An 11,437-nucleotide genomic window follows, 5' to 3' on the forward strand; every position below is an offset into this window, starting at 1 on the left:
TCTGACCTTGCCTCCATCTTGACTTTATGGGACCTCCACAGCTGTAGCTTGAGTGTCTTGAATGTTTGTTTGGCAGTTTTGCATGACCAAACTTGAGGTAGCTTAGTAACCATGGAATGCCGAACTGGAAGGCATACTGAACCAGAAGATGGGGGAGAGGCCCTATCCATGTCTATGGGGTAATGGTAGTTCAGACAGGCTGCTGGTTAAAGGAGTGCTTGCATTGTGTGTGTGCAGAAGCACATGGACAGGTTCAGTGTGATTGAACCACATTCATGTCATGTTGGCTTTTCTTTTTGTAGAAAAAAACAAAACGAAACACTGATGTATCTATGTCTTTTGAATAATTAATTGCAGCAGCGAGTCTCATGAGAGTGCAGAGGCTGATCGTGGTGCCGGTGCAGGCTGAAGCTTCTTCAGTGTGTGAATTTCATGGCTGTTTCTCGTTCCGATACCAGGGTTTAGAGCTTAAGCTGGTCTTGAGTACTACACTAAGAGGTCTCGTCTCTCTCCCCGCACACATGACACTTTCAGCCACGATTGTAAGCCTACACTCCTTTTAAACCTGATTCTGTGATGCTCATAGAAATGCACATGAAACTTCTGAATGTTTTGTACATGTTCACAAAGTTGGTATTTGCATGGGATTTTTTATTTTTTGTGTGTGTGTGTGTGTGGGGGGGGGGGGGTTGCCTTGTAAATTCTCGCTGCAGTGAATAGACTCGCTGTTGCAATAAGTTAGTAGCCACTCTATTTGCAGAATGTTTCATAAATTTGGTTAAAAATGCTCAGCTTGTCCTTTCAATGTCTCATCATTCCCTACACTGTTGAGTTATTTAAATGGTAATTTATAAATGCATTTCAGATTTCTATGGTAAACATATGCAATGTGGAGAACAATGTATGTACTGGACCCTAGTCTTTGTAATAAATTTTTATTTTATGTTTTTTTTTTTAATTTTTAACCATAGAGCAGAGATGCGTGCACAGTGTTTAAGTTCTCTCGGTGCATATTGTAGTTCTGAGTATTAGGATAGAACACACCAGCTGAAATATTTTTCATATATTCATGTCGAACATGTTATTGTGAATTAAACATGACCGTTTGGTATCCCTATCCCATTGCTGTTCTGTGGTGTCTTTTTTTAGAGGCTGCATAGCTGGTTCTACTCGCATCACAAACATTCTTTGTTTGTCGCAGTCCACAGTTTTGCACGCTTTTCAATGTGAGCTTTATCCTTGACACGTGACGTCCATATGACTGGTGTTCCAATAAAGGAAACTCTGTAACCAACTTATTACGATCAGTTTTCCAAGAGCACACATTGTCATACCATCTCCTAAAACAGCTGCACTGTGATTAGTTCCTTGAGAATACAGGTACTGTTACAGTCCTCTGACAACAGCAGCGGTCCATCAGTGTTCTCGGTTGCCTTTATATGATTTTTTTCCTTCTAAAATAGTTTTCTGCAGAGGTCAGTGTTTTATAACATTTTTTCCACAACTCTGGAACTTGCACTTTTAATGGAAGGCTAATGCAAAAAACCCATAAGCTTCAGGTAGGAATAGAACGAGTGAAAAAGTAGCTTTTTGAAAGTGATAATACAGTGAACCAGTGTATTGGACTATTAATTGTTCCTGCTCTTTTGGCTGTAGTAGGTAGTGATATCAATAGAGCAGACATGAAAAATCACTAGCAACTGAATCTTGTAAGGTCTGAATAACAGCTTCTGTCACATTTTATGGTAGAACTAATTCTTCAGTGACTACTAGTTCATAATTAACGTGATGCTAATGAGCCGTTTGTGTGCTTATGGTTGTACAAATCCTGAACCAAATAATGGATTTGAAGTCCTGTGAGTATTTTTACAAGCAAAGAAGCCATTTTTAAAACAAAACACAAACTTGTAGGAAATGGCTCATTGCCTCATTATAAAAAGTCTCCATAAGTGAGAAGTCATCTGCTTTCTCACTCCTACACACGGATGTCCTGCTTGTCTGCCCTGTGTGCAGTGTTCGTGGGTCCTGTGGCCTTAGAGCTGCGATGCTGCTCCAGCTGGGCCTAGTGGGTGTTCTGATGCACAACACTGAAGCTTGTTTCCTGAGAAAATTTTCTGATGTGTTGTAAGTCTTGAACATAATGAGGCACTAAATGCTTGCATGTAGCCAGTGTGTTCTAGAATGTCATTCTGTTTCACTTTTCAGGATTACCTCTCTAGTACCCCTCCTAATTTATTGAGTTCAGGTGTTTCAGCCACACCCATTCTTAACAGCTGTATAAAATCAAGTAGACTGCTGTACATTCTCTGTAGATAAAATTAGCAGATGTAATGAATTCAGTGAGTTTAAATGTTGCAGGCATAGGTTGCCAACTTTGTGACAGTCCTTCTAACATTTCTACCCTGCTAGATCCACCTCAGTGAACTGTAAGTGCCATTAGTGTGAAGAGTGTAGGTGATGTCTGAAGCACAAAGTGATCAACCACACAAACTCTGCGAGTGCGGCCACTAAGTGCTGAATTGCATGTAAAGATCACTTGTTTGTCATCACTCACTGCAGAGTTCCAAACTGTGCCTCAGGAGATTCTTGAAATGGGTTTCCATAGATGAGCTGCACACAAGCAAGAGATCAGTACACGCAATGCGAAGTGTTGGCTGGTGTGATATAAAACTTGCCCCAGCTGCACTCTGTAGCAGTGCAAATGTGTTCTCTGGAGTGAGGAATCATACTTTACTATCTGGTAGTGTGATGGATAAGTTTGGGTTGGCAGATACTAAGTTTTGGTGTAAAAGGGATTATGGCCCATAAAGACATGGCTTGACTACATAAATGTACAGTCATAGCCAAAAGTTGGGACTGACAAATTTTGGTTTTCATCAAGTTTACGACCTCACTTAAAAAAAAAAAAAAATCCTTTTGTCAGAGGTTTATATGGTATAGAACAATTATTAAGTATTTCATAAGAAACACTGACAAATGACCCACTTTAAGCAAAGAATATTTACAGTGTTGACCCTTTAAGACTTATGCAGTTTGCCTTGACATGCTGGATATCAGCTTCTGGGCAAAATCTTGACTGATGGCAACCTATTCTTGCCAGTGCCTGGGAGTTGATCGCAGTTAGTGTTTGTCCACCCTCTATTTGAGGATTGGCCACATGTCATCAATGAGATTGAGATCTGGGCCATGGACCCGAAGTTTCAAGGTTTTGTTCACTGAGCCACTTGGTTATCAATTTTGCCTTGTGACATGCTGCTCAGTCATACTTACCAAATTGCTCCTGGATTGTTGGGAGTTGTTCTTGGAGGATATTGTTTTGATACCATTCCTTATTCAGTGTTCTTAGGCAAAATTTAGCAACCCCACTCCCTTGGATAAGGATTCATGGGAGTGCTCACCTTTTCTTCTCCAGACAAATCATTTTCCAGATGTCCCAAAGAGTCTGAAGGGGGCTTCATCAGAGAAAACACTTTACCAGTCCTCTGCAGTCCAATCCCTATACTTCCTGCAAAATGTCAGTCTGTCCTTGATGTTTTTCTAGGAGAGAAGTGACTTCTTTGCTGCCCTTCTTGACACCAAACCATCCTCCAAAAGCCTTCAACTCACTGTGTGTGCAGATGCACTCACACCTGCCTTCTGCCATTCCTGAGCAAGCTCTGCACTGGTGGTGACCCGATCCCATCGCTGCATCCTCTTTAGGAGACGGTCCTGGTGCTTGCTTTAGCACACTGAAGCCTTCTTCATTGCTATTGAACCTCTTGCCTTGAAGTTCTTGATGATTTGATAAGTTGTTGGTTTATCTTACAAGCAGCAATGTCCTTGCTTGTGAAGCCCTTTTGATGCGATGATAACTGCTCATGTTTCCTTGGAGGTAACCATGGTTAATAGAAGAAAACTTCAAGCACCGCCACCCTTTTAAAGCAACCAGTCTGCTCTTCTAATCAGCATGACAGAGTGATATCAGCTGCCTTGTCCTCGTTAACACTTTCTCCTGAGCTAACGAGATCACTGAAATTATGTTAGCAGGCCATTTTGTGGCAGGACTGAAATGCAGTGGCTGGAGTGCAGTAATTTTTGTGATGAAGTTAATTTTCATGGCAAGGAATTACTTTGCAATTAATCGTAATTCATCTGATCTCTCTTCACAATCTAGAGTTAATGCAAATTGCCACCATAAAGCAGCAAACATTGTGAAAACCAAAATATGTGCTAGTCTCACGTAGTTTTTGGCCACGACTGTAGAAGAACTCTAGTGGCCTGCACTGAGCCCTGGCCTCAGCCACACTGAACACCATCAAGATGAATTTGAATGTGATTGTGAGCATTAGAATTTGACCTCATAAATGATCTTTTGACTGAATGGCCACAAATTCCTTTAGACACATTCCGTCTCACATCTCCAAAAAGGAGTTATTTGTATGTAGCCTTTACTGTTTTTCATATGTAAAGGAACAAATTCAGATAGTGACAGTGCTAAAGCACAGTACCTTCAGTGCCATTGTGTATGAGTGACTATAGCTCACAGCAAACATTTCATCGGGGCATCAAAGACATTTCATAACATTCTATGAAACTGCCAGAGCTGTTGGACAGTTGAGAAAACCATCATTCATAACTGAAAAGCAGCTAATTCCAAGCAAATGTAAAGTTTACATTTCACCCACGAGATAGCCATGTGCCTTGCTGACACTCTATCAATCCAAATATCCTGGGAGTCTGTAGTAAAGTGCAGTCATGGGTAAACACTGATTATTGGACATTACTTCACTGTACCAGTTGGGAGCTGAACAAAGAAGCCAGTAAATCTTGGGAAACTCTTAACTCAATACTGCTTGCCCCAAACAATTTTATATGTTGCCCATATGAGACACCTACTTACCCTGCTAATTGCCTCCGTCAACCAAAATATTTTGTATATGTGTATCACACTTGGTGCTTTTCATGCATTTATCCCAACTATTACCATGGTTGCTTCAGAAGTCACCCAGGCAAACAACAAGATGTTCAAAATTAAGCAGCCTCGCTCCTCACCAAATCAAATTGCTGTTCCCATATTATACCTGTTCTTCCTAATCCCTTAGGTCATCTGCTATTGGTTTGCTCAGGGTAGCCTGTTTTAGACTTCATTCAGTGGCAGGACTTTTATTGTAACAGCCTCCAAGCTCCCTCAAAACCTCCATAATCTCACCTCTGTTTCGCCCTTCAAAATTTGACTCAAACCCCACCTCCTGATTCAGTTCACTCTTCCATATACGGTATTTAATGTTGCTATCCTCTTATTTGCTGTTTCTGTCTGTAATGTGTTGCTTATTTTGACTCCTTTCTTCTTGTTGCTCCTGTTTTGATTACTTTTGTTGGTCTGGTGCTGCTTTGTTCATTTATTTGGTAAAGTGACCATGTTTGAGAAAAGAGTTACATAAATAAACGATAGCAAAGCAGTTTCCTGTTGCATTTGGCACTTACTGTAAAGCTGGAGAAACACAATAACATGCCTGCAAGTCTGACTGGCAGATGAATTCAAAACTTATTTTAAGCAGTTTGGTTTTAGTTTGTGTATTGCAAGGTGAATAACATGAAACACATGCTACTGGGTGGCTAGGTAGTATTTGCACATTACACTTCCACAAATTATCTAGATGTAGAGCCTAACTAGGAATTTTCTAACCTGGAGTACAAAATGGGTGATTTCACTCCTACATTTAAATTGAGGTAAACCAAAAAATGTAAATGTAAATGTAAAACATATCTGAAAAAGCCGAACCAAAATGGAACTAATATAACACAATGTAAAACATATCTGACTAAACTAAACCAAAAGGGAACTAATTTAACACAATGTGAAACATATCTGACAAAACTAAACCAAAAGGGAACTAATTGAACACAATGTAAAACATATCTGACAAAACTAAACCAAAAGGGAACTAATATAACACAATGTAAAACATATCTGACAAAGCTGAATATAACATAACACAACGCCTCATTTATGAATGCAGATCACTCTTTCAATAGTGTTCAGAACAGAGGTGAATGTGAGAAGATGAGAAGAGGACAAACAGGAAGCAGGGAGGATACAGGGAGGAGGAGGGGTACAACATTAATCACAGACAACAAGGGGATGGGTCTGAGGCTATAAATAGGAAGGAGGAAGGGTGGAATGTCAGCCACCCCCCGTCCCAAGACTTAAGTTGTTCCATAACACCATTTCATCTGCAAAGAAACAAAGTTTAATGGCTAACCTATGGAGTCTAAGCCTGAGGGTTCACACTAAGCTGCCACTTTTTTGTTGGGTTCATGGTTAACCAAAGGTGCCTATGTAGCCACCTACAAAATGAAGTATTATGGCTGTGTGGCTCCACACCCAACCTGCTCCAGTATAGGTAATGTGGAACCTCATGTAAAATTCACCTTGATAACTGCTAGAGGAAAACATGTTTAAAAACCAGCAAAAATATATAATAATTAATATTTATTACTTTCATCAACATTTTTCAGGGTATTCTGTATAACCTAGTTTATATTTGTAATTAATAGGGTTCCATAGGTTTTACAGTCAGTTGTAAAATCCAATCTACATCTGATAACTCTTGTAAATCTTGTAATGAATTTTTTCAATCTTTATTGACCGAGTAAGCTGGCTTTGATAAAAGAGTGGCTATTAGCTGGATGCTGTAATTTATACTGTAGATGTGGGATTTACACTGTAAATGCCCTAAATACTTTATAAGACTTTAAGATTTTACAAATGTTTATGAACACGTCATATATATCAATATATATATCGGGCAGTATTTTTCCTTCAAGCTCATGTCGTCTATCAGAGAGGTGTAGTATCTTAGCAAGCTTTATAGAGGTGCCCATTTCTTGTGGTAACTTATGGTAAAGGAGCCCCAACCAAGTACTAAGTGTAAAAATGAACATATTTGTCAGAAGTTGGACATTTGTGTATTGTACATCCTTTTCTTTGATCTTATCAAATATTCTAATAATCTGAGATACAGGATTTCTGATGTTCATGAGCTAGAAGCCATACTGATCAAAAGTAAAACAAAAAAGGCATATTAATGTCACTTTAATGAATATAAAATATGGCAGTTTACCTTTTTGAATTAAATAATGAACAAAAATGTTAATGTTATTTCATACTATTCAATTTTTTTGAGCTGCACCTGTATACTGATCTTGAACTTGATAAAGGAAAAATAGACAGGCATAAGGATCTGAGTGACTTTAACAATAGCCAGATTGTGAAGGATAGACGACTGGGTCAAAGCGTCTCCAAAATGGCAGGTCTTAGGTCAAGCGTCTCAAAGAGGGACAACTGGTGAACCGCCCAGGGCTCACTGATGATCATGGGGAAGGAAGGCTAGCCCATCTTGTGACCTGCTCTGATAAATCATATTTTCTTTTACATCATATGGATGGCTGGGTGCATGTGGGTAATTTACCTGGGGAGATGGACTATGACGGACCACGATGCACTATGAGAAAAAGGCAAGCTAGCAGAGGCAGTGTGATATTCCTGTTCAGTGTTCTGCTGGGAAACCCTGGGTCCTGGCATTCAAGTGGATGTTACTTTGACATTTGTGACATTGTGACATTGCATTCATGTGGGAGTTACTGTGACATTTGTAGATGTTACTGTGACTTTGGAGCTCACACTAAATACTGACTTGCTGATTTGCTGTAGAAAACATTTTGTACAATTTTGTAGTGAACAAGTCAACTTAACACTCTGATTCTGCCTAGTACATTACACTCTATATAGCACTCTATATCACTCTTTCAACCAGATTCCATATGACCCTTAAAAAATACATTGCTGTCAAGGCTGTCACACCAATATATATATATATATATATATATATATATATATATATATATATATATATATATATATGAATGTATTTATTTCACTGTTCTAGCATGCACTAAATAGAATGAATCACTATGTGTGAAATTAATAAAGCATGTATTTGAAAGTGGGTGCATTAATTCATTCCTAATGCCTGTAGTCTCCAGCTGTAGGCTTTCATAACGAAAGCTGTGGGTTACTGTTCACTTTCAATGTGGATTTGAGGACTATGGTGGGAGAAGTCTATGAGAAAGCCCTGCACTGTACACCTACACACTTCTGCTGCTCTAACCACTCATGAAGGGCTCAAAAGCAAAATTGAATCAGCTGCCTTAGTGCAGGGAGGTTTTACACGAGTGTCTCACAAGCACACCATGTATGGAGTGAGAGAGGGAGGGCTTGTGAGGTCATTGATGACACATCTGATTCAACTCACTCCCACATCTTTGAAACTGCAGAGAATATTGGCACTGCACCTGGCACAGCAGTATGATTTGAGGTTTATGTTGATTAAGGTTTATGCTAAAATGATAATCATTTGTTATATAAAATTTTTCAAATACTTAGCTTCTATTAATCCATCCCTATGCCAGCATTTCACAGGGTTTAATCAAAATGACCTCTGTAATATGTAGATGTGGTCTTGCATTCCATTAAATTCACATGGATTTAAAAAATAAAGATATACACATATTAAACATGTTTTACTACATATTTGAGAATGGAGAGGAAGGGTTGAGTATGAAGTCACATGCAACCACAGATGCCAAGAGCAACTCTGCACTTACAAAAATCGTCTAATTTACCCACACAGCAACCTTTCAGCACTCTTCTGAACTTCCTCTAACAGTATCAAAATGATGATGTTGCTACACCCTTACTTAAGGCTCTTGATAACCTATAGGGTCACCACTTGTTTAGTGACTATTTTTTAGTGTACCTAATTTAATCTGTTTTTACTGCTCAGTAATGGCTTTATCTGGGGAATCAAGGTTGTTTTCTTGGTTGGGAACTTTGTGTTGCTTGTGCAGAATGTCGTACTTTGGGATCCTTGTCAGCAAAGTTTTTCTCATGGATTCTAACCTGCTTATGGACACATTTACTAGTGGATAGTAATACTCAGACACCTAATTTGTTTATTTGTTTCCACTGGGAGCTTTTGAGAGATAACTGTGCTTCCTGGTCCTGTTGTAACCTTTCTGTCACAATATGCTTTTTTCACTTTTTTTGTTTAAATGTCAGTCTAGCCAAGGCACCAGCTGTGGTAGATCTTCACTGTGGACTGGAATGAAGATTCTCCGACTGGTTATGCAACCTAGAAGAAAACAGTGGCAGTGGTCTCATGTTGTTGTGATTATTTGATTTGTTAGGAGAAAATTAGTGATTTTTTAAAAACACCTTTCTCCACCATTCTATTTAGTGTGGCTGGTTATGCAAGGGTTAGTCCAGGGAACACTCAAGGGCACTGTTGTGCATCTTCACTTTGTAGTCATGTGTACTGGTGCTGCCGTAATGTTGTTGTGTTGCACAATGGACCAGAAATAACATCTTATTTCAGTGTATTTTAACTTTATGAAGGAATGACAATAAACTCAATTTTTACTCGAGTTGAATAAGCCCAAACTGGGAAATTAAGACTGAAGTAGGTGAGGGAATTCTAATATATCAAATTTCAATCTCAATGGTGAAAAAATAACAAGTTACTACTGCTTACAGCTGCCAATCCTAGTCCATTACAGGTGAACTCTAGTAGGACGGCCAAATAGGTAACTGACTGACCTGCGGAAAATGACCACTGGACAAAATGACCTGTAAAATATTCCTAAATGTATTCTACTTTCTACTGTTTTACAACTTAAAATAGCTGTTTCCTATTGTTTATAGTTGTAAATGGCCAACATTGCTAATAGCTTTAACAGTAACGAAATTGCTGCTCTTTTGTGGCTTCTCACTGGGACTTGAATGCAATCCAATGGAGTGATTACTTAAGTCATCGATAAATCTCTTCTTTAAAAACCTGGGAACTGACAGTAAACAAGCAAAAAAGCAGCAGTGGTATGTATGCAGCTGGTTTGAGTGAAGTTGACTACCAACAGGCTGTCTGTGGATTTAATATTAATAGACTGTAAAAAGAGGGGGAGTTAAGTGACAGATCACAAGGACACTGTATGGAGTAGGTGGAGAATAGCATCAACACAGCAGTCTAGCACACGAATACTGGTGAAGCTTACCTTATTACAAAAGCACTCATGAAAATCATGTAAAGAGCACTGCTGGATGCAGCAGGAAAGTGTTAATACCAAGGATGATCTGGATTACTTTTGTCAGATCTGTCCCCACTGTAGTTTTTCTCACACCTCTACATTTGATCACTGGGACAGTGACATTTCTTTGGCCAGTTTTACACATGCACATGCATTTAGTTGCCTACTTTAGTTCTGCATTCATTGGTCCATTTCCCATATTCTCATTTCCTTTGTCACATCTCCTCCAGTACCACGGGCAATTTTGGCCACCTGCCAACATCCTAGACTGTTTGTTCAGCACTTCTGCACCGCTACTCGATTTCATGCTGTCCGCTCGTGTACAGAGAAACTGGACAAACATTAGTGCTTTGTTTGTTCAGGTGGAGTATCAATCACATTCTTCTAAGTTTCCAAGAATTTCTTGTCTGTCTGTTCTTCCAATTTAGAAAAAGCCCTCCATTTCCGACACATGCAGGGTAACAGGGATGTCTGATGTTACAGGTTAAGGGCTTTACACATATGCAGCAGATCATGACATGAGATTACAATACAATGCTGCTACCAGAAGAGCTGTTACTCCACATCCTCCACATCCAAAAGTGGCAAAAAGAAATAAGTGGAGACTAAGATGGAATCGGGCAATTCAGAGCTGTCAAGTACATCATAAAAAACTGATAGTGGTTTCAGAATTTTCATGTGGCTGAAAAAATCCTTTCGCTGAAGGTGTCCATGATATAATGTCAAACTTCCAGAAAGACTAATGCTCTATCATTTCCATGATTGGTTGTTTCTTGACAAGTCCCTGTGTTGATTGCTTCAGTTCAGTTATTTACTTGTATGTAATTACATGCTGTGGGGTTTAAAAGATGTGATTATGATTGGTCAATTGTAGTGAGAGCCAGGAAAGATTTAATAATGAAAAGAGAGTAATATACTTGTGAAGTCATGCACAAGTCTAAGCTTGCTCTGCTGAAGTCATATCACTACACTGTCAAGGTTCATGGAACAGCATGTATTCAGTGATATAAAGGGGAATGTCACTGATTAGGAAATAATAGCAACTATTAACAACTGTATGAGAAATTACCTCGGATTTTAATTCTCATTTATGCAAGACTAAAAAGCAAGAAGAGGCAGTAAAAAAGGGATCTTGATTTGACCAGGGCACTTCAATGGATGACCAGGACCCTAGAATTGCTGACAGTTCTGTTTTGATTGAAAGTGGTGTAACAGCAGAAAAGAACATTTCATTGTAAGGATTTGGTCTGCAGATATTTAACGAGTTACAGGAAAGCAGAGTGAATTTCAGACAAAGCAGTCCGTGCTTGGTATG

Source organism: Electrophorus electricus, chromosome 3, assembly GCF_013358815.1.
Source record: "Electrophorus electricus isolate fEleEle1 chromosome 3, fEleEle1.pri, whole genome shotgun sequence".
Classification (NCBI taxonomy): Eukaryota; Metazoa; Chordata; class Actinopteri; order Gymnotiformes; family Gymnotidae; genus Electrophorus; species Electrophorus electricus.